Source organism: Schistocerca serialis, chromosome 5 (assembly GCF_023864345.2).
Source record: "Schistocerca serialis cubense isolate TAMUIC-IGC-003099 chromosome 5, iqSchSeri2.2, whole genome shotgun sequence".
In the NCBI taxonomy this organism is placed as follows: Eukaryota; Metazoa; Arthropoda; class Insecta; order Orthoptera; family Acrididae; genus Schistocerca; species Schistocerca serialis.
Window position 1 is genome coordinate 633,758,650 of NC_064642.1, and position 23,235 is coordinate 633,781,884.

At 40.3% G+C, this 23,235-nt stretch overlaps 1 long non-coding RNA gene across 2 annotated transcripts; it reads left to right on the plus strand.

The window, feature by feature from the left end:
- Positions 1-4,056: 4,056 nt before the first annotated feature.
- Positions 4,057-14,545, plus strand: LOC126482281 (uncharacterized). Of its 2 annotated transcripts, XR_007587620.1 has the most exons (3): positions 4,057-4,144; positions 7,433-7,509; positions 14,081-14,545. It is a non-coding gene; the product is annotated as an uncharacterized LOC126482281 (long non-coding RNA). The 2 variants fall into 2 exon arrangements; XR_007587621.1 differs by lacking the exon at positions 4,057-4,144 and having other exon boundaries at positions 7,401-7,509.
- The last annotated feature ends 8,690 nt before the right edge of the window (positions 14,546-23,235 follow it).

Here is a 23,235-nt window from a genome sequence, read left to right on the forward strand (position 1 = left end):
ATTTTAAACTTAACTACATCGACACCAGGTTGTATTTTGTGAGACTGAATTACTGTTACATCGGCTGAGAGACTCAGGTACGGTTGTCCAAACAATGGAACAATAAGAGCGTGCAGAATGGCTGCACAGAATAAACTGAGCCCTTTCGAGTACCATGTGAGGTCGTAAGGTCATAGTTGCCCATTATGCTGCAACTTTAACGTGATTCTGAAAGTCATGCGGCATCCAAGAACCATGTTCGGATCCAAGTCAGTGCTCTCTTCAAATTAATGAAGTATGGCCGGTTCGACTTCAATACTGGGCTCTTTGATGGGCTAAGGTGGGTTCATTAACGATCACCTGTCCCCTGGAATCGTTGATTAACTCTTAGAAAAACAGCGTATGATGGAATCAAGTAGCGTGGAAATCGTTGCTGAACACTTCGACAGCTTTGCCATTGCATTCGGCTTAGAACAACAACAGTACAAGTTTTCAGAATGAGATTTTCACTCTGCAGCGGAGTGTGCGCTGATATGAAACTTCCTGGCAGATTAAAACTGTGTGCAGACTGAGACTCGAACTCGGAACCATATAAGTTTCATATCAGCGAACACTCCGCTGTGGAGTGAAAATCTCATTCTGGAAACATCCCCTAGGCTGTGGCTAAGCCATGTCTCCGCAATATCCTTTCTGTCAGGAGTGCTAATCCTGCATGGTTCGCAGGAAAGCTTCTGTAAAGTTTGAAAGATAGGAGACGAGGTACTGGCGGAAGTAAAGCTGTGGGGACTGGGCGTGAGTCGTGCTTGGGTAGCTCAGTTGGTAGAGCACTTGCCCGCAAAAGGCATTGGTCCCGAGTTCGAGTCTCGGTCCGTCACACAGTTTTAATCTGCCAGGTAGTTCCAGTACAAGTCTTCACTAAGAGAGTTAATTTCAAGGGTGGCACTAAAAAGAAGTTCGAATGTGTAGAATGCAAGCCCATAGCTAGGTGAGTACTGCTTCAGAAAACCGCTTCTATCGCTATTCGGACCTCATCTAATACAGTTTCATATAGTTTGCGGGTTGTCAGTATTTGACCAGCACGTATGACATGTTTTAAGATAACGCAGATTATCTCGCGCTGCTTGTTACATATGGCTGCCTGGTATCTCACATCGTAAGCTGCATACTGCTGCAGCATAAACAGATGTAACTCAGACACGGCAAAATCGACCGGACGGATTGGTGCAATGGTGAAGGCACGAAGCTCGTGTGCTTCAAATAACCGTCCGCTTCAAATACCCGTCCGCGCACGCAGATTGGTTCTGCATGTTACCGTGTAATACACTGCTGACCAATACTGGGATAGTTCTTCCGGCGAATGATACTTCCTCGAATCTTCTTCAACTGAACTACGGCTCCGACTCTATTGACCAGTCTCTAATTAGAAAAAGCGCAAATGCAAAACTGTATACTGCGCTAATTTTGATAAATATTAGTAACTTCAAAGTAAACATAAAAAATCGTTCGACGATGCCATAGCAAAGATGAATCAAGTTTGCTAAACATACAGAAATCTCTGGAAGTCGTAGCATCTCAAACACCGTGATAGACAAATACGAAAAAACTGAGTGCAGCTGCAAATGCACAATACTAATGTGTTAAAAAGGTGTAACCAAGTGTTAGTATTGCAACTTCCGTCACGAAAGTCTGTGGCTTCAAAACTTGATTAAGGCAACTCGTGACCATCGGTCTAAAGTCAAATGATTCTGCGGTGTTTCTTTAGGGGATGGATGGCATATAGGGTCCTTACATACAGGCTATGCAGAATAAGCTACATCTTTATTGTAATACGTAATTTCTGCGTGAGATGAACTCAGTTTCGGAAATGAAAACTTTCCTGAAGATCTATGACATTTGTGGTTGGACAGGAAGTGAAGGTCAATTGCAGGATTTGCTTGCCACCTTGATGATATGCCGACTTGACGGTTCCTCGGCAGTCTTCCCTATTTTTTGTTTTTATGTTTAACGTTCTGTCGATCCCATCATAATTTCGAACGAAGCCTGGCTCAGCCACTGCAGGCAGCGACAATGACCACGAAGAAGCCACCGTGAGTATCCCTTCATTGCTTCAAGTCATAAGGGATTCACATAAGAGGTTCAACAAATTGTAATGCAGAGCGGTAGGGGAAGGATGATATTTTAAGTAACTAAATCAAAAATATTCAGGGGGAGGGGCGGAGGGAGCGCACTATACTATACTCGGCAAACTTTTTGGGCAGTGAACCACTACGTGCGACGTAAAAGATAAGGTTTTATGGAGTTACTAAAGTGAAGAATTAACTCACTTGTATCTAGTTTCGAGAAGTGTAAACTATCTTATGGCGTATATCACGATTAATAATCATGTCTTTATACCGATCCACAGTTGCTTGAAATTGCAATAAATGCATTTCACGTGTTACAGTACTACAGTGAATAATAACAAGCGAATGGATTATGGTACCAATAAGGCTATAGCAACTGATGTAACAACGTCGTCATAATAGGTGAAAACATAAAAATTTAGCGAACTGACTCTCACGTGGTACAGTCATACTAATAACATTATTGGGTATCATTCGCAGTGTTCGTAGATAATGCGAAGCATTAAGTATATGAAACAGCTAATTTCATTGAGCGACCAACTTAACAACCGTTAGGTGAGTCTGGCTGGCATGAAATGTAACTCAAAGAAGATGAGTATTAAAAGAAGCGCAGGGCTCTTCACAATATCAACATTGACACTCTCAGTACTGCTTCCTAAGATTGACAAAATATCCTTTGGTCATTATTCACAATAGGTCCTGGAAGCTATTCTGCCTACAACAAAAAGCTGTCGGGGAAAGGTGCAAGTTGTGTAGATAGTGTCGGAAAACGTGCATGTAGCTCAAGATAATGCTGAAGGACAGTCTATAATGAATGCAAAATGCACCTTCATTCGAGGCGGAAGTTCTGCAGTTTTCCGTTGCGTCGCTCATGACTAATCGAAGCATTAAACAAACCAAGTATTAGGATCTACGTTACTAGGCACAGAACTGGTAGCGTTCCCTAACTCCATGAGCAATAAAGGCGCTGTTAATCGCTGGCAAAACGTCACAAGCATGATGGGTTTTCATGAACTATATACTATTAACGTATCATCGAATATGCACAAAAACATCTCCGCTGGTAGTTAATTATCACTGGGAAATCACGGGCGCATCAGTACACGTGTTTAGTCGATTTACCGGTATCTAAAAAGCGCATTTTGATATACTGATGATCCAAGGAATATCGCAAAATCAACACGAGAAACTTCACTTTTAAGTCTATTGTTGCCACTGTCCTACAGCCAGAGCAATCGTCATTCGTACAGCGCAATGTATCGGTGGCGCGTGCTTGGTAATTGTCTTGAAAAACGGGATTTGTGGTTGTTATGTTTAGGCAAAGTTCTTTCCACAATGGGCTTCTAAAATCCGAATAGGCCAACAGCAAGCAACACATCCAGTTCATTACTAATTTGGATACGGTACTTTAGCTGCATATACCAGTTCCGGAATAGTCTTCGTTGATGAACTGATAAAATCACTAAATATGTAATATAAACAAGAGACCACTGATCTATCATCATACAAACAACACAAAGATAGATAAACAACTGACAGCAACCAACTGCGTCTTCAGCAGTTGTGAACGCACCGCTCGCTAAACTCATGTTTGTTTGGGCTGACACACACAGATTTGAGAATAACAATTCACACGAACATTCCCATGTATCTTTTGTGGTTGCCCTGAACAGATCTCGATGAATTCTGCTCGTGGTAGCTGCACATGTACAGTAATTTCCACTCCTATGCCCTGCATTACAAGCAAATTCTGTTTTACTTACCAATTAATGGGAGTATACTGGACTGTTCCAATAGTAGTTTCAAGTTACTCTGCACAATAGTAGGTGTGTCGGCTTCCTTGTCGGTCATTTCACGCGTTTCTGTGAGTTGTTACCGTTCACTTACGAAATAACGTAAACAAAAACACTCGCGACGGCGAACACGCAGCTACGCCTGTAGCAGAACACCGAGGAGTAACTCGACTCTCGTAATTCCTTTACAGTGGTGCCAACTGCAACACTCCCAGGGTTTTTTAGCCAAACAACGTATTCACATTATCGGTATGTAACATGCCAAATAGTTCCTCTTGTTTCTCACGTGATGTGGCTTTCAGGCTTATTTAGGTCCATGTAGTTGAATACAAATTTGAATTAAATAATTGTGTAATAGAACCCAGCACAAAAATATTGCGCCAAACGTTTCTTCTGTAGTGATCTTGTAATGGTTTTACTTCGTCGAAAATAGAAATATCGGAGGACATTTGCATTAGTTTACTCTACAAAATTAACACGTTAACGAAGAAAAATGCAAATTATTATGTTGCATTGACAAATCTGTTTGTGACTTACTACCGCAGTTAGTGTGCACTAGAGGTGGGCCAAACGGTTATTCTGGAGTAACCGTTATCACAGGTCCAGTTATTCTTTGATAACCGTTATCGTTAACGGTTATTAATAACTGCCAAGTTATTTTTCGCTAGCGAATACCGATAACTCCGACAGTTAAATAACGACATAGTTGGAATCCATCAGTTTAGTTATCAGTATAACTGCGAGTAGTGTGAAATAGCAGGAATGTCGTATGAATTGTGTCATAACCTCAGCTCTTATTAACTCCGGGTACATTTTAGTTGATGTTAGAACGATTATTAGTGTTTCAAATTATATGTTTGTAGGTTATCGGTCGCTATTAGAAATATTATCTTAGCAGCTGCGACAGAAAGTACGCGGAACTTCGCCAAAACACTGTTTAAGTAAAATGTTAACAACGTGCGTTTTTAAGTATGAAGTAATATGTAAACTGAGTACTGTAGGTTAAATTCGAAGCTTCATTTCTTGTGCTGCTCACATAATAGAATAAAGTGTACAGCCTTGTAATACAACAAAAAATATACGTAATGTGATAGATTCGTTTACTCCTGTGCTGTAAAAGCTAGTCCTATTGGGGAAAGTGTGAGTACGCTAATCCAAGTTTTATGTCAGATTTGCAAATTGCTCGATTTCTCCAGCGACAGCATGTTTATAACATATGAAGACATGCAGATCGAAAAGGTTGACAGTGTTACATTTCTGGGACTACAACTCGATAATAAATTCAGTTGGGAAGGGCATACCACATTTTTTCATTCTATTATTTCATAAGGGAACATATTCTGTGGTAACTCATCAAACGTAGCAAAAGTTTTTCGCATGTAAAAGCGTGTAATAAAAATCGTTTGTGGTATCAATTCAAGAACATCATGTAGGAACCTGTTCAAGGAACTTTGTATTCTAACCACTGCTTCCTAGTATATTTATTCCTTAATAAAATTTGTTACAAGTATTTCCAACCAATAGCTTAATACATAATATCAGTACTAGAAATGGGAACAGCAATCTACATAAAGACCTAAAATTACTTACCTTGGTCCAAAAGGGGTCCAATATTCAGGAACATGCATTTTCAATAAGCTGCCAGCAAGTCAGCAACCATTAAAAACTTGGTTTCAGATAAGGCACGGTTTACAGTGTGTTTGAATGACTATTTGATACATAAGTGTCTGATTCCACCCATCATCAATATGCCGGAAAAGTCTATTTTAAGTGTGTCTATGACGTCACTACATACACATGGCAACAAACACGAAGATACATATAAATAATACAATAACATTTCCCACCAAAAATACAATCAAACCAATGGGACAACTGCGGGAAGTTGGGGGTTTTAGGGTGAGGACAAGCTAGTAAAAAAAACACACCATGATCCAAAACACAAAATGAAGAACAAAAAGAAAAAAAATACAGCATTCTGCTACACCAACAAAAATCTGCAGGAATCGGACACTTCCCTTGAACAATATAGGTCAACTATAGGTGACCATACCAAAACACCAATACCCACAACTAAAAGTACGAAAATTGGAATCAGACATTTCCCTTGACCTACATAGGTCAACCTCAGATGATGATACTAAAACATCAACACACACAATTATGAAAATGGGAATCTGTCATTATCCGGTGACCTATATAGGTCCACCACAGCTACTGATGCCAAAAAACCAACACCTACAACTGCGAAAAATAAAACCACAATCCCAGAAGTCCACAAATCAATCATCCCTACATAAATTAAATCACATTCAATACTTCATAAATACACAAAACATCACAGCTAGGAAAAAAAAAATTAATTACCACCAGCAAATTCCGGCACTGCAACCTAGATCTACAGCCCCCCCCCCCCCCCACACACACACACACACAAACCAACTCATAAACACCGTGCCGTAATGACATTCACACACCACAACACCTTTACGTCGAAGCAGACGGGTGGAATCAGACGCTTCCAGTGACCCCTCCTTCTACTCTGTAGATGAATATCGTAACAGAGACTGATAGACCAGCTTAGGTAAAAATTCTGCTATATTTCGGTTTTGACAGCACTTGGTTGCAACAATCAAGATCGGGTATTCTGTGTACGATAAATTTATTAAAAGTACGTAACTGTGTTTTATTCTGTCAGTGTACCAATTCTGTAAATATTAGCAGTTACTGTGATATATTCACGTATTTTGACAATCTCCTGACAAATGATGAGGATAATAATTATTATATTCCACTGTATTATGTTCTACTTTCTGACATGTTATTTGTCATTCGCGATGGCCAGCGGCTATTTACGTAGCAGTACGAAAATATTTGTTCGCTCCAGTTACTATCCTCTCTGGAAATATCACCTGGAACTACGACCTTTAACTGGAGTCACCGAGTCAGGAACGTCTAGACACACAGTTATTCCGTTACCAGCTTCCAGGTTATCTGTGGTGGTAGCCCGATAACTACCAGAGAACTAGAACTACGAGCCAATAACGATAACTGCCAGAGGAGAATACCGGCTCTGACAGTTATTTCCATAGTCGCTCGAATTCCTTAGTAACTTTCCTTGTACTACCCGTCCAAGCTAAATTAACACGTAAGGCGGTGGCTTAAGGGAACGACCGTACTTGTTAATGCCTGTACTGCAGCTCCTATCAGCCACGGCTCGGACATTAACTTTATTTAATTGTTTATGCTAAAAGTAACGAAGGCCCACGAAATAGTACACAGTTCTTATCAACAGATGGCGCGCAGTCTCACAGTTATTCCCATGGTCTATAGAACGCCTTCGAAATGCGCAGTACGATCTTCGGTCAACAGATGGCGCGAGGCACTGTTGACACTAAACAGTTATTGAAATAACTGCCAGAATCAGAGGAACGGTTATCGCAGTAACCGTTACTTCTCAGTAACCGGTTATTTCTATCAGTTACGTTATTTTTTGCCACCTCTGGTGTGCACAGTCATTAATGAGAAATGTTACAGGTTACGGCATCAGGAAATGCTAATCTAAAATTCCCACGCTGCAAGAACAGCAGGGGCGTATGCGTGATAAAAAAAAGGTAATCTTACGAATAGGTCTATTTCTATTCCCCTTGGTGGTGTTTGTTGCCCTCAGTGCCACCCTTTGATTTCTCATGGTGAATAGAAAAAAAAAGTTGGACAAAATGCGTGGTGTGATTTGGTGTTTCTGTGTAAGAGGCCAGTATTAAACCTAGCAAAGGTGTAGTGTACTTTATGCCCACCTTTTGAAAATATTGTAATTTAGTCATGTATTATATTTGAAAATAATTTTGAAAAAAATATTAGTTTTTAATGCATTCTTGTACCAAATTGCATAATTATATAAATTTTTGGGTTATCTCTCTCTATCTCTCTATCTCTCTCTCTCTCTCTCTCTCTCTCTCTCTCTCTCTCTCTCTCTCTCTCTCTCTCTGCCTCTCTCTGCCTGCTCTTGGTAGTACATGTTACTGAAAAGATGTTGGTCTTTGCTAAGTGTGTGTTGAAAAATATTTTCAGGTTCTGAAGCCCACCTGCACATTAGTGCCTGTTTAAAAAGTATGTCGTGACAAGAGTTAACAGTAATTAACGACATTTTTGGTTGTGGTCATAAACTACCACCCCACCCTCTTGGTAGAACACATTGAAAATGTGTTGGTATTGCTTGCATTAATCAGGATGACTCCATTAAAAAATAACAACACACACAAGGTAGACATGTAGTTTAAATTTAATGACAATCATTTACAGAGTCACTCTTATAACCAGTGTTACTCAGGCTACTAGATCATCATTTTCACTTTCAGGCATTTGGTGTGACACCTGTTTGATCTTAGTGGGTCAGTCTTCTTTGTGCCATCTTTTTTTGGTTCTTCCATGACTCATTCTCTGTGGCATACATTTCATTGACACTGCAGCTATCTTTCCAAATGATAATTCCTTATATATCTTAGGAATGACATACTTACTTCTTTGTTTTTTGTTACAGGTCCAGTACTATGACAGTTTTGTAATTTGATTTCCAGGATAGTTAGAACATTGTGCTTGCACTACTATCTTGTCACAAATGACAATTTTTGATTGTATATGTTCAACTCCTTACTTTTGTCTTATCAGTAGTGATTTGACAATTAATTCAACTATAAAATCCAAAGAGATGTCACTTCTAAAGGCAAGTCCTGTATCAAGAAAGTCAGTATAACAGACAAATCAATCCATAGTAAACTTTTAGACTGATGCCACACCTCACACACTGGCTGAAAAATTCATTGAATACTGACTTTGCCATCAGTAATTAACTCAATATAAACAAGGTCTCAACACACTTTTTGTTTAGTTAGCTATGCAAAGTTTAATGTATTTTATTTGTTTATGATAAATTACTGTGACAGAAAAAAAACATGGCTTACCAATGATCACACAAATATTTTACCTTGCTTATTGCACAATAATAATACTAGGTGGAAATCTGGATCCACACCACCTTGCTGTTACACACAAATATGGTATGAAATGAAAATATTAAGCAAATTTACTCTTACCCTCCTGTAGATCTGCTGTATTAAGAAACAAAAATGCTTCACTGATATAAGATCCAGTGATTTTAAGTCTACTGGTCCTGATTTTCGTATAATCACTTGTTTCACTATTGGAGAGGAAGGGTGCTTTATAATTGTGAGTATATTTCTGCTAGTAGTAAAAGTATTTGCAGGTATAACATTTCTTCATTTTCAGAAAATAGTTATAAGAAGTTGTTACAAAGGTTGTATTTAACTAGAAAGTTCACATAGTAAAATGACACCATGGTTTTAGATATTTTGACTAGAGAAAATAAGGAAAAGAATAGACTTGTACCAACAACACTGGAACTGATGACCTTCGCTGTTTAGTCCCCCTTAAACATCCAACAACAACTCCAACAACACTATGTCAGTAAAATATTTTCTTGTTCTCTTCTTTGAAAGACAGAACGACACTGCCTGTTACAGTACTCTTGTCATTTGCATAGAATATGGCATGTGAATACAAGCTGTTTAATTTAGATGCAACTACATAACATCTTACTATCAGAAGACAACTTTCAAAACATAATTGATCAGATCAATCTGAGAACTACAATGCTAGGTGTAAACTGTCATCCTACATTCCCTCGTTTCACTGCTACTTCTATTATTGCATGTTACTTACGTAATTCTCCTAATGGTTATTCAAAATTCTTTCCTTCCTTCCTCTGTCAGTATATTATGGTCTCATAGTTTTACAAATTTCCTAAGGAAGCTCTTATTTTTATGATATTTTGTAACATTCTACACTGTGAGTCCCCTAAATTCTCCTCGAACAACAGTATTTCCTCTTGTATCAGGGAAATAGATACATGTACCTATGTAATTAGGGCCTGCTTCCATCATTTCATCCATAAATATACTCAGACTTATGTGAACTCTACAGTTAACAAGATTTACTCTCTTAAGTAGTTAGTTTCACACTTGACAACCAACAGCACACAGTGAAGAGTCAAAAACTAGAACAAAGAGTAAACATAAAGCAAATCCAACTCGACACCCAAAGAATAATACATGTATTCTCAATTACTGTCCCAGTTCAGTGCTTCCCACACAGAATCCCCACTCCCCTTTGGTAGAGCGGTGCTCCTGGGTTGTACAGGAATTTATGTTATACCGTTCGACCCATCTTATGTAAATTACTCGTGTCCTTGCCACTTCCTATGAGCTCATTCGATGACGCCATCAAGGGCTTGTCATTGAATAATCTGTCTGAAGATGTAGATATATAACAATATCCTTCTGATGGCAAAAGTGGACTCATGAAGTCTATATGCATGTGAGAGAAATGGTCTGTTGTCTCAGGAATGTCTCCTACTGGGTTGAATGCACGCTGCCAACTTTGCACTGTTGATGTGCTATGCATACTTTGCCACTGGCGAAAAATCTTTTTTGTACGTAGCCATACAAATTTCTCCATCATCAGTTGAATGGTGGCATTTACGAGGGCCGTTCAGAAAGTAACCTCCGGTTGATTTAAAAAAATACACCAAGTTAAATAAAAATATTTTAATATATACATCTTACAACTACATCTTTGCACTATTTTTCTACATAGTCTCCATAGCGATTGAGGCACTTATCGTATCTCTTCACAAGCTTTGAAATTCCTTCTGCATAAAAATCACCCGCTTGTGCCTGGAGCCAGCCTGTGACCGCATCTTTGAGCTCTTCGTCGTCATCAAACCGCTGTGACCCGAGCCATTTCTTCAAATGCATGAAGAGGTGATAATCACTTGGCGCCAGGTGTTGGCTGTAAGGTGGATGGTTGATAACGTCCCACTTGAAGGACTCAAGAAGGGCCGTTGTTCTGCGAGCAGAGTGAGGACGGGCGTTATCGTGCAAAAAAACGATACCGGAAGTCAGCATACCACGGCGTTTGTTCTGTATAGCCCATCGTAACTTTTTTATTGTTTCACAGTACACGTCTTGATTAATGGTCGTACCACGTTCCATGAATTCAACCAACAACACCCCTTTGGCATCCCAAAACACCGTTGCCATCAGTTTTCTGGCAGAAAAATCTTGCGAGGCTTTTCTTGGTTTGGTAGGCGAATTTGAATGTGCCCACATCTTTGATTGTTCTTTTGTCTCAGGGTTCACGTACTTAATCCAGGTTTCGTCACCGGTCACGATTCTGTTTAACAATGGTTCTCCTCCGTCCTCATAACGTGACAGAAAGTCTAATGCAGACGCCATTCTTTGAGTTTTGTGGTGGTCGGTAAGAATTTTGGGCACCCATCGTGCACAGAACTTACGGTAACCCAATCTTGCTGTCACTATCTCGTACAAGAGAGTCTTAGAAATCTGTGGAAAACCAGTAGACAACTCCGACATTGAGAAACGTCGATTTTCACGAACTTTTGCATCAACTGTCTGAACGAGTTCGTCAGTCACCAATGATGGTCTACCACTCCTCTCTTCATCATGAACGTTTTCTCGTCCACTTTTAAATAAACGTACCCATTCACGGACAACTCCTTCACTCGTAACTCTTGGTCCGTACACGGCACAAAGCTCACGATGAATAGCTGCTGCAGAATATCCTTTGGCTGTAAAAAACCTTATGAGAGCACGCACTTCACATTTGGCGGGGTTTTCTATTGCAGCACACATTTCAAACTGCCACAAAAACTAAACTAGCGCAGGTACGACGTTCACTCGACCACGGCTTGATGCCGACTGACCTGTTGAGTGCGTGAACGCACAGATGGCGTCGCTACTCCCCCCACAACCCGCACTGTGACCAATCGGAGGTTACTTTCTGAACCGCCCTCGTACATTAGGATGGGCAAGGTTGTGAACACTATCAAAAACCGCTCTTTGTAGCATTCTGGGCATGAATGATCTAGATGAGCGTCTAGACACTACCAAGTGAGGTCCTTTGCATCTAGCAATTTCACTTGTTTGAGCTGAAGAGCTGTTGAACCATCGTGCAGGCATTGTTGCAACTGCTTGTCTGTAGCTTGTGCAGCCCCAAGTTGACTGTAATTCATTGTGAAAGAGATTGCGCTGAATCGTCATTTTATTTATTCTGTCAAACACTGACTTGAGGTGTTCCTCATGTAATTCAGCTACCAAAAATGTCTTACAGGTAGACAAAACATAGATCAAAGCCCTTTGTTACTTCACCTGAGTGGCATCCTTGAAACCAAATGGCATGTATAGGTATTCGAAGAGACCAAAAAGCTCTATTATGGCAGTCTTTGGAATATCTTCCCTTGTGACAGGACTCTAATTATAGCTTTCATGCAGTCCAACATGCTGAAAATTGTAGCTCCAGCTAAAATGTTCATGAAATCCATTATGTTAGGTACGGGATGGCAGTTGGGGAATTGTTCGTGCGTTTAGATTGCGGTAATCCCACAGCACCTCCAGGTGTCATTCTTTTTAACTAGGTGTAACGGTGATGCCCACGGGCTGTCAGATCTTCGTATGATTCCCACCTGTAATATCTCTTCAGATTCTTTTGTAGCTCCTGAAAAATGGTCGGGTGCTAGTCTCTGTGCCCATCGATAGACTGGTTATCATCTTCATGTGGTGCAACATGGTATGCAATACTTTCTGTAATTGACCGACCATCTCGTGTCTGGCTTATGAACAAACCAAACTACTGGGTGAGGCGATGGAATTTATTAGCTACCTCGCCAATATGATAGGTGTGATAAGCAATCACATTATGAGAATCCAAACTCCAACCCAGCAGCAGTAGGAGCACTACTACCAGTTCCTACAATGGCAACAGTACACCAACTATTACCATGAGTAAAAGTATCATTGTTAACAATACTAAAATTAAATTTACAGCCCAAAAATACAAAAAACCCCCATCAAGACAACCACTCTAGTGCCACTTTTCATTTCTTTATTTATAACTGACTTGATGACAGTAGCATGATGATGCACATGTCGACAATGACCCTAGTGCAGCTTGGCTCAGTAGCTCCATTCAATCCAGTTGTCTGTGCAGCAGCTGAGTGATTCACTTCCCCAAAGGAGAAGCTACTGAACCATGCCACACTATGGGTGTCATCGACGTGCATGTTATCGCACTACTGTCTTCAAGTCAGTTATAAACATAGAAATGATGAATGGCACTGAAGTGGGTGTCACAAAGAATAAATTGTAAAGAGCTGCTTCTGCCTCCATTGTTGATGGCCCTTCCTGATTCGTGGGTTGTAGTTTTCATTTTAGTATTGTTAACAATGATACTTTTAGTCATGATGACAGTTGGTTTACTGTAGCCATTGTAAGAACTGGCAGTGGTGCTCCTGCTGCTGCTGCTGAATTGGAGAGTTTTGATTCTCATAATATGATTATTACTATTCTCATAACATGATTATTACTATTCTGATAAGGCCATGACCCTCTCCCCTGCCTATTGTAACAGTTACCACTTAGCTTTATCTCCAGTCCTTAGTGAGTATGAACCTCCACGTGAACTACCTACTGAAACTCAGGACCAATGTCACATTACATGCGTCATAAGTTGTAATGGGTGAGTTGTTACCTGCTGTAAGGTGGAGAGTTGCACCCATTGCTGCAGTTATACTTTCCTTGATGGCAGTGCACTTAAGCCCGAGCCTGAATCAATATGATACTAGCTTTCCGCCTTCTTGTCTTTCACATACAAATGGCACGATAATGTGAGCTTTACTGTGTGTGGATGTGGTCAATTTGTCACAAATAACTGGATCAATCTGGAGTGCTAGATCTTAACAACTCCAGTTGTCACTGCAGGTGTCTACAGAAGTAGTAACAACTGCTTCATCTACACTTTGGCACTGTTGTGGAACTGTGCAGCCTGCTGCGGCTACTGTCCATTTGCGAGTGAGAAGGAAGATGTGCATCTCATGACTTGATCCCAAAAATGCTTGTGGTACCAACATATCCTGTGATTTTGTCCCCCATGTACCTTCTGGCCACCTGTTTGATTTTGCTGGGTTGATGTATACCCCTCTTTATTATATTTCCTTGTGCAGTGCCACCAATTGTTTCTGCATTGTGTCCCTCTTGTATTCCACATTACAGAGCTGCTCACTGATATTTGTCTGTTGCTTGTGCCATATAGCTACTGCTGTGTCATCCAAACAAGTAACAGCCATGGAAATAGCACCACAGGCACAAAGATGCGAGCGGGTGCCAGTGCCATAGAGACTCACCACTTGTGTGAGTTCTGCCATTGCCACAGGCGGCGCTGAGGATGAAGACAGGCGGCGCTGAGGATGAAGATTTCGACTTTGCCTTGGCCAATTACTGGCAGAGTACAATTTGCCAATGACCATATGACAACGGACAGAAGCCTACTTGGAAGATAGAAGAAGCACAGCTTTGGCCCACTCGGTTATAGACCATCGTCCGGGGCTGACTTAGACAGGGAATGTCATTTGTTGTAAATTGCATTTCCTATGTACTGCAAAGTTTATCTACAATTATTTGCACTTAGCCATTGAGGGTCATTTTGTGTTGTATTGCAGGCAGTGTTGCAGACTTAATTATTCAACAAGCCTCAAAGATAAATAAAGTTTTTAACTCATTTGTTTGACTTTGTTACTAATTTGTAGAACCTTCATTTTTCTACCTTGTTACCTGACCATGGGGCATAGCTGTATAATAGTGGCATGTAGAAATTGTCTTACAGGGGTTCAGCACCAGAAGCCATTTCATGAGCTCACAAACTTGGACTACTGTAACAACAGTGGCAACGCGGCCTCCACAGCAGCAACAACGAGGGTTTACAAAAGCTACGGTCTCCACAGTGATGATGTTGGTAGCTACTTGTATTATTGCTGAGGTACTTGCCTGTCCCACTGTACCACACACATTTTCTGCTACTGCCAAAACAGAATTAATATCATTCTTCCTGCACCTCAGCACTGCCATTTCACAGAAAGTGATAGCTGCAATAGCCATACATGTCGTAATATTTGATCTGACATTTCTTCATCTTCCACCAGAACTCAGATGACATTCTTTGCTCGAACTAAAGCATTTGTTGCATTCATTGGTCCAACGACTTTCACACATGTTAGACCAAAGTATCCACTTAAGGCCCAGCAAGCAAACTGTCTGTCATATTTAACATCAGTTGGTATAAATTTCTATCATTTTGCACTGCAATTTCATTTTGCAGTTTCCTAATCTACAGTCTTTTTGTAGGCATAAAAGTTGTTCTTATCTGGCTTCACTTAACATCACTATGCGTAGTCACTGTTCCACTCAATAGATTCTTTACAGTCTCTGCTTTTTCACGTAATATTGGAGTCACCGCTTTATAGCCTGCTTCTATCATTTCAGCCAAAAATCTCATAATTAGATTCTCAGTTGACAACCTACAGTAAACAATGAACTGTTAAAAACTTGAACTGAGAATAAACCCAAAAACAAAGAAAAACTGGCTGGTCAGCCAAAGAATAATTCATGTGTTCTCAATCACCGTTTGAATAGAGCACTTTCCAAATAATTAATCCCTGACACACACTGTTCCCACAGTATCTCAAACTACATCAATTAAACACTTTTTGGGTATTTATTTGAATAACACAGTAATTAAAATAGTGATATAAGAATCATAGTATTCATTCACCAAAAATGGTGCACTCTCTGTACTCCATTTCTCTTCGAAAGAGGATAGTCAACTATAAAATCAATAGTGTGAGAGTTATCAACTTTTCTATTTATGGGAAACCTATCTTTTAAATCTTCTCACTTTCAATTAGAATAAGACAATACCTGTGGAAATGTCCAGACATAAGAGTTTGCATCTCTCTCTCTCTCTCTCTCTCTCTCTCTCTCTCTCTCTCTCTCTCTCCCCCTCTCTCTCTCTCTCTCTGTGTGTGTGTGTGTGTGTGTGTGTGTGTGTGTGTTTTAGATATGCAAACACTTGGTGTGAGGTCCAACTTAAAATGAACAGATTCATAACAAAAAAAATTATAATACCTAAAGATGACAGCAAAGTCCAGTTGTTTTAAATATTGAAATATTTATGCGATCTTGGCTTTAGAATGTTTTTAGCAACTTTAATGGATTGCTCCTTCTGTCTTCTCAAAATGGGAAAATTGTCACATGTTAACTAGAACAGTGATGGGGCAGAGAGATGTAATACAGAACTGAATAAGACAGTAGCAGATCAAGGTGTATGTTCAGTATCAATGTTAAAGAACAGGTGTAGGGAGACCTGAAGAAATTTAACATTAAAAATGAAGACAGTGATTATTTGGTAATCACAATCTTCTACAAAACTTAATGAAACAATTTTTTGGAGGAGGTGTGTGTGTGTGTGTGTGTGTGTGTGTGTGTGTGTGTGTGTGTGTGTGTGTGTGTGGGTGTGTGGTGGTGGTGGTGGGGGGGGGGGGGGGGGGGGAAATCTGCCATTTGACTGTAAATTATTCTTCTTCTATTTGACACTGTTACGATTTCAGCTTTATAGCCATTCTCAAGTGCAAATTGAAGTCTCACAAAATGTGAGACTTGCCTAAATGATGCGTGAAATAAATAAATAGCAACTTACAGTCGAAAGGCAGAAATTTATTTCGAAAATTTCTACATGACTGAGGTCCCACACAAAGGAAAAATCATGACTGAAAACTAATAGTACTGGTGGCAACACTTCTAGAGAAAGTTATAGCCACTAAGTAACAAAACTACTCTACACTGGACGTCGGTCCGTTAATTTATTATTTTCATGAAGTGAGATTCTGTGAGTTAATTTTTCATTTGTGATATGTAGGTTTTTGGTCAGTATATTTATACATTTCAGAGGCTAGGTATAACATATTTCATATATGAGTGTGGTTTTGTCTGTTTAAGCCAGTTTTGTAATAATACAGATTTACATAAAATTATATTTGTCTAGATTTTATTCATATACTCATAAGATGAATGCACTAATTCATTTTGCAACATCATATACTTAATTTGAACTTTTTCATTGTTAGGTTGAAGTTGATGGTGTATTAAAGATCAACTGTGTTGTTAGTATAGAAGTTACAATGTGAAGAAATGTGAGAAGTTTTTTTTTTTTTTCCAACAGTAGAGATAATGGTCAAGTGGTTCAAATGGCTCTGAGCACTATGGGACGTAACATCTGAGGTCATCAGTCCCCTAGAACTTAGAACTACTTAAACTTAACTAACCTAAGGACATCACACACATCCACACCCGAGGCAGGATTCGAACCTGTGACCGTAGCGGTCAGGCAGTTCCAAACTGAAGCACCTAGAACCGCTCAGCCACAGCGGCCGACAGTCAGACATAACTGTGAGATAATGTGCATTAATCATCTATAGTACACAAATAGAAGGCTTCCATGGCAAGCATTCTGTTAGCCCTTGCTGTATATCCAAAGACAGGTTACAGCAGATATCCAAGTGTAAGTTACACATTTTCTTTAAATTATGAGATATTAGTTAGATTACATTAGATTCAGATTTCGTTCCATAGACCTGAAAATTTGATGATTCTCATGGGTGTGGGACATGTCAGAAAGTACTGTTGTGACAAAGTACTGTCAAAACTGAAATCTAACAGACATTTTAGTTAAGCTTGTCTAACAGTCTCTGTTAAGATATTCATCCATAGAGTAGAAGGAATGCTTATCAAAAAGTCTTTCAAACACTGTTTAAACTGTGCTTCATCTGAAACCATGTTTCAGAGCTAACTTTGTGAGTTATGTTTGACCTGAAATTTCCCTGGCACAACTGGAATTAACTGTGCTCCTCGAAACACAGAGATGTGACACTAGCCTTACAATGTGCACAGTTGATCCTCTGAAAATCTTGGGAGGACAAGTAAGCTGATATATTTTGAATATGTACATTCAATAATGTCCTATGGAATAATGTTCTGGGGTAACTCATCTTCTAGAAAGATAGTCTTCATCGCACAAATAACATGCAGGAAGAATAATATGTGGTGCTCCACCTCAATCATCTTGTAGACATCTGTTTAAGAAGTCAGGCATTCTGACTACTGCTTCACAGTATATTTATTCCCTCATGAGTTAGTTGCAAACAATCCACTGAAGTTCAAAAGAAACAATGAGGTACATAATTACAATACCAGAAGGAAAAAAGACATTCATTACTCCACATTAAGTTTGTCTTTAGGACTAAAAGGAGTACGCAAGGCTGCAACAAAAATTTTTGATAGCTTACCTAGCGATATAAAATCTCTGATAGGCAGCAAAGTAAAATTTGTTAATAAAGTGAGAAAGTTTCCTCTTGACATCTCCTCATATCAAAGAATTTCTATTTGTGTTATGAGTAAAAGGTGGTGAGTAGGAATTACTAACAAACATCTGTATATTTTTCTTTTTTTCTTTTCAGAAAAAACGTAGCCATGTGTACAAATTAATTTGTGATGTGAATGTAAAATGACTCGTTCTACATCACTACGATGTATCGTGCAAAATGATCCATGGGACATGTAACTAACTATGTAACTGAAAAATGCAATGTCCAAAGGAAGAAGACAACATCCATGAGACATGCAACTGGTCAGCTGTAATTTTCCTGTAGCTCACCATTTTCACTATGCTTTGTTTAACCATCATAGGTCTCAGCGACTACAGTACAATACTGATGCCACTAGTGTGTTTATTTCCTGCACACACTGTCTTGACTAGTCATTCTTCTGGGATATTAAACAGACCAGGCAACTACAGCAATTGTAAATGATGATGTAGTTGGAACAGCCATGTGTGTGTATCACTGGATGCTAAAAATCACCTGTGAAACATGCAATTGGTGTGTTCTAAAGCTTTTGTACCTCTCTTTGAATTACATTTGGCTGACAATTTGAAACAGATTACTAACTATTGTACTTTACAGAAGCCACAGCAGTATCAACATAATTTGTTTACTAACAAGAAAATATCTCAAGAGAGGTTCTTGATACTAATTACAATGCACAATGGGGCCACCATTATCTGCCCCTTCACAAATTCCCTTAAGTCTTAAATTTTCAACATTCTTAACACATGGGGGTAAGGATGATTAGGGTTTTATGTCTCAACAACATTAGGGTCATTAAAGGTGGAGCATGAATTTGATGGAAAGATGATTCATATGATTTCGTGTTTGTTTTGAATACAGTCAGAGAGAGTCCCTTTAGTCAGCCATAGTGCCAGTAGTGCTAGTGTTTGTTTTGAACACAGTCCAGAGACAGGTAGTGCTATTTTCATTGTTTTCTACAAGAAGTGTCTAGCAACCACAGTTTAGTAAACTATCAGCCGCCTTTAGTGAATTAGCAGTCTAGTTAAAAGTCGATTACAGTAAATTGATTTCTTAGGATGGTTAGGATGTGTGACTGCTGTGCACTGACGCAGGAGGAGCTGGCCACTGTTTGCGAACAGCTGAATGTGTTGATGGCCGGCGTCAGCCGTCTTCAGGCTGCTGCCTCGGAGTGTAGCGTCAGTGGGGAGTCTGGTGTGTCGCATGGTACACCCCAGGTGTTACATGCTTCACCCACTGTCCCTGCTGTTGAGACATCTTCATGGGTACCAGGCGCAGTTGGGCCACCCTCTCCCCAAGGGGAGTGGCGGGTTCAGCGGCATTTGCGTCGCACGAGGCGGAGGGTCAATGTGGAGGCTGGCCGTGTGGCATCGCCCGCTCTGCCTGTGAGTGGACATGTGGCCGCTCCTTCAGCAAGGTCCAAGCAGGCTCACAGGGGGTGGGGTTTATTAGTGATTGGGAGCTCCAACGTTAGGTGGGTGATGGAGCCCCTTAGGGAAATAGCGGAAAGGTCAGGGAAGTAGGTCAGTGTTCACTCTGTCTGCTTGCCGGGGGGGTCTCATCCGAGATGTGGAGGAGGCCTTGCTGGCAGCGATAGAGAGCAATGGGTGCACCCGACTGCAAACTATTGCTCATGTCGGCACCAATGACTCCTGCCGTCTGGGTTCAGAGGTCATCCTTAGTTCATATAGGTGGTTGGCGGAGTTGGTGAAGGCGGAAAGCCTCGCTCGCGGGGTGGAATCTGAGCTAACTATTTGTAGTATCATTCCCAGAACCGATCGCAGTCCTCTGGTTTGGAGCTGAGTGGAAGGCTTAAACCAGAGGCTCAGACGATTCTGTGGAGATCTGGGGTGCAAATTTCTCAACCTCTGCTATCAGGTGGAGAAATGTAGGGTCCCCCTGAATAGGTCAGGCGTGCACTACATGCAGGAAGCGGCTACAAGAGTAGCGGAGTACGTGTGGAGTGCACATGTGGGTTTTTTAGGTTAGAGAATTCCCTCCCTAGGCCCGACAAGACGCCTCCTGAGACACGGCAAGGTAGGAGTAGGCAAAATGCAACAGGGAATAACAATATTAATGTGCTAATAGTAAACTGCAGGAGGGTCTATAGAAAGGTCCCAGAACGGCTCTCATTAATATACAGTCACAATGCCCACATAGTACTAGGGACAGAAAGTTGGCTGAAACCAGATGAAAACAGTAATGAAATTCTAAACTCAGATTGGAATGTATATCGCAGAGACAGGCTGGACAGTGAAGGGGGAGGCGTGTTTATAGTGATAAGAAGTGCAATAGTATCGAAGGAAATTGACGGAGATCCGAAATGCGAAATAATTTGGGTGAAGGTCACGGTTAAAGCAGGCTCATACATGGTAATTGGATGTCTCTATAGGCCCCCTGGCTCAGCAGCTGTTGTGGCTGAGCACCTGAAGGATAATTTCGAGTAGATTTCCCCACCATGTTATAGTTCTGGGTGGAGATTTTAATTTGCCGGATATAGACTGGGAGACTCAAACGTTCATAATGGGTGACAGGGACTAAGAATCCAGTGAAATTTTTTAAAGTGCTTTATCTGAAAACTACCTTGAGCAGTTAAACAGAGAACCGACTCATGGCGATAACATATTAGACCTTCTGGTGACAAACAGACCGGAACTATTTGAAACAGTTAACACAGAACAGGGAATCAGCGATCATAAAGTGGTTACTGCATCGATGATTTCAGCTGTAAATAGAAATATTAAAAAAGGTAGGAAGTTTTTCTGTTTACCAAAAGTGACAAAAAGCAGATTTCAGAGTACCTGATGGCTCAACACAAAAGTTTTGTCTCAAGTACAGATACTGTTGAGGATCAGTGGACGAAGTTCAAAACAATCGTACAATATTCGTTAGATGAGCGTGTGCCAAGCAAGATGGTTTTTTTTTCATCAGTCTACTGACTGGTTCGATGCGGCCCGCCACGAATTCCTTTCCTGTGCTAACCTCTTCATCTCAGAGTAGCACTTGCAACCTACGTCCTCAATTATTTGCCTGACGTATTCCAATCTCTGTCTTCCTCTACAGTTTTTGCCCTCTACAGCTCCCTCTAGTACCATGGAAGTCATTCCCTCATGTCTTAGCAGATGTCCTATCATCCTGTCCCTTCTCCTTATCAGTGTTTTCCACATATATCTTTCCTCTCCGATTCTGCGTAGAACCTCCTCATTCCTTACCTTATCAGTCCACCTAATTTTCAACATTCGTCTATAGCACTACATCTCAAATGCTTCGATTCTCTTCTGTTCCGGTTTTCCCACAGTCCATGTTTCACGACCATACAATACTGTACTCGAGACGTTCATCCTCAGAAATTTCTTCCTCAAATTAAGGCTGGTATTTGATATTAGTAGACTTCTCTTGGCCAGAAATAGCGAGTATGCTTTTGATGTCCTCCTTGCTTCGTCCGTCATTGGTTATTTTACTGCCTAGGTAGCAGAATTCCTTAACTTCATTGACTTCGTGACCATCAATCCTGATGTTAAGTTTCTCGCTGTTCTCATTTCTACTACTTCTCATTACCTTCATCTTTCTCCGGTTTACTCTCAAACCATACTGTGTACTCATTAGACTGTTCATTCCGTCCAGCAGATCATTTAATTCTTCTTCACTTTCACTCAGGACAGCAATGTCATCAGCGAATCGTATCATTGATATCCTTTCACCTTGTATTTTAATTCCACTCCTGAACCTTTCTTTTATTTCCATCATTGCTTCCTCGATGTACAGATTGAAGAGTAGGGGCGAAATGCTACAGCCTTGTCTTACACCCTTCTTAATACTAGCACTTCGTTCTCGATCGTCCACTCTTATTATTCCGTCTTGGTTGTTGTACATATTGTATATGACCCGTCTCTCCCTATAGCTTACCCCTACATTTTTCATAATCTCGAACAGCTTGCACCATTTTATATTATCAAACGCTTTTTCCAGGTTGACAAATCCTATGAATGTGTCTTGATTTTTCTTTAGCCTTGCTTCCATTATTAGCCGTAACGTCAGAATTGCCTCTCTTGTCCCTTTACTTTTCCTAAAGCCAAACTGATCGTCACCTAGCGCATTCTCAATTTTATTTTCCTTTCTTCTGTATATTATTCTTGTAAGCAGCTTCGATGCATGAGCTGTTAAGCTGATTGTGCGATAATTCTCGCACTTGTCAGCTCTTGCCGTCTTCGGAATTGTGTGGATGATGCTTTTCCGAAAGTCAGATGGTATGTCGCCAGACTCATATATTCTACACACCAACATGAATAGTCGTTTTGTTGCCACTTCACCCAATGATTTTAGAAATTCTGATGGAATGTTATCTATCCCTTCTGCCTTATTTGATCGTAAGTCCTCCAAAGCTCTTTTAAATTCCGATTCTAATACTGGATCCCCTATCTCTTCTAAATCGACTCCTGTTTCTTCTTCTATCACATCAGACAAATCTTCACCCTCATAGAGGCTTTCAATGTATTCTTTCCACCTATCTGCTCTCTCCTCTGCATTTAGCAGTGGAATTCCCGTTGCACTCTTAATGTTACCACCGTTGCTTTTAATGTCACCAAAGGTTGTTTTGACTTTCCTGTATGCTGAGTCTGTCCTTCTGACAATCATATATTTTTCAATGTCTTCACATTTTTCCTGCAGCCATTTCGTCTTAGTTTCCCTGCACTTCCTATTTATTTCATTCCTCAGCGACTTGTATTTCTGTATTCCTGATTTTCCCGGAACATGTTTGTACTTCCTCCTTTCATCAATCAACTGAAGTATTTCTTCTGTTACCCATGGTTTCTTCGCAGCTACCTTCTTTGTACCTATGTTTTCCTTCCCAACTTCTGTGATGGCCCTTTTTAGAGATGTCCATTCCTCTTCAACTGTACTGCCTACTGCGCTATTCTGTATTGCTGGATCTATAGCGTTAGAGAACTTCAAACGTATCTCGTCATTTCTTAGTACTTCCGTATCCCACTTC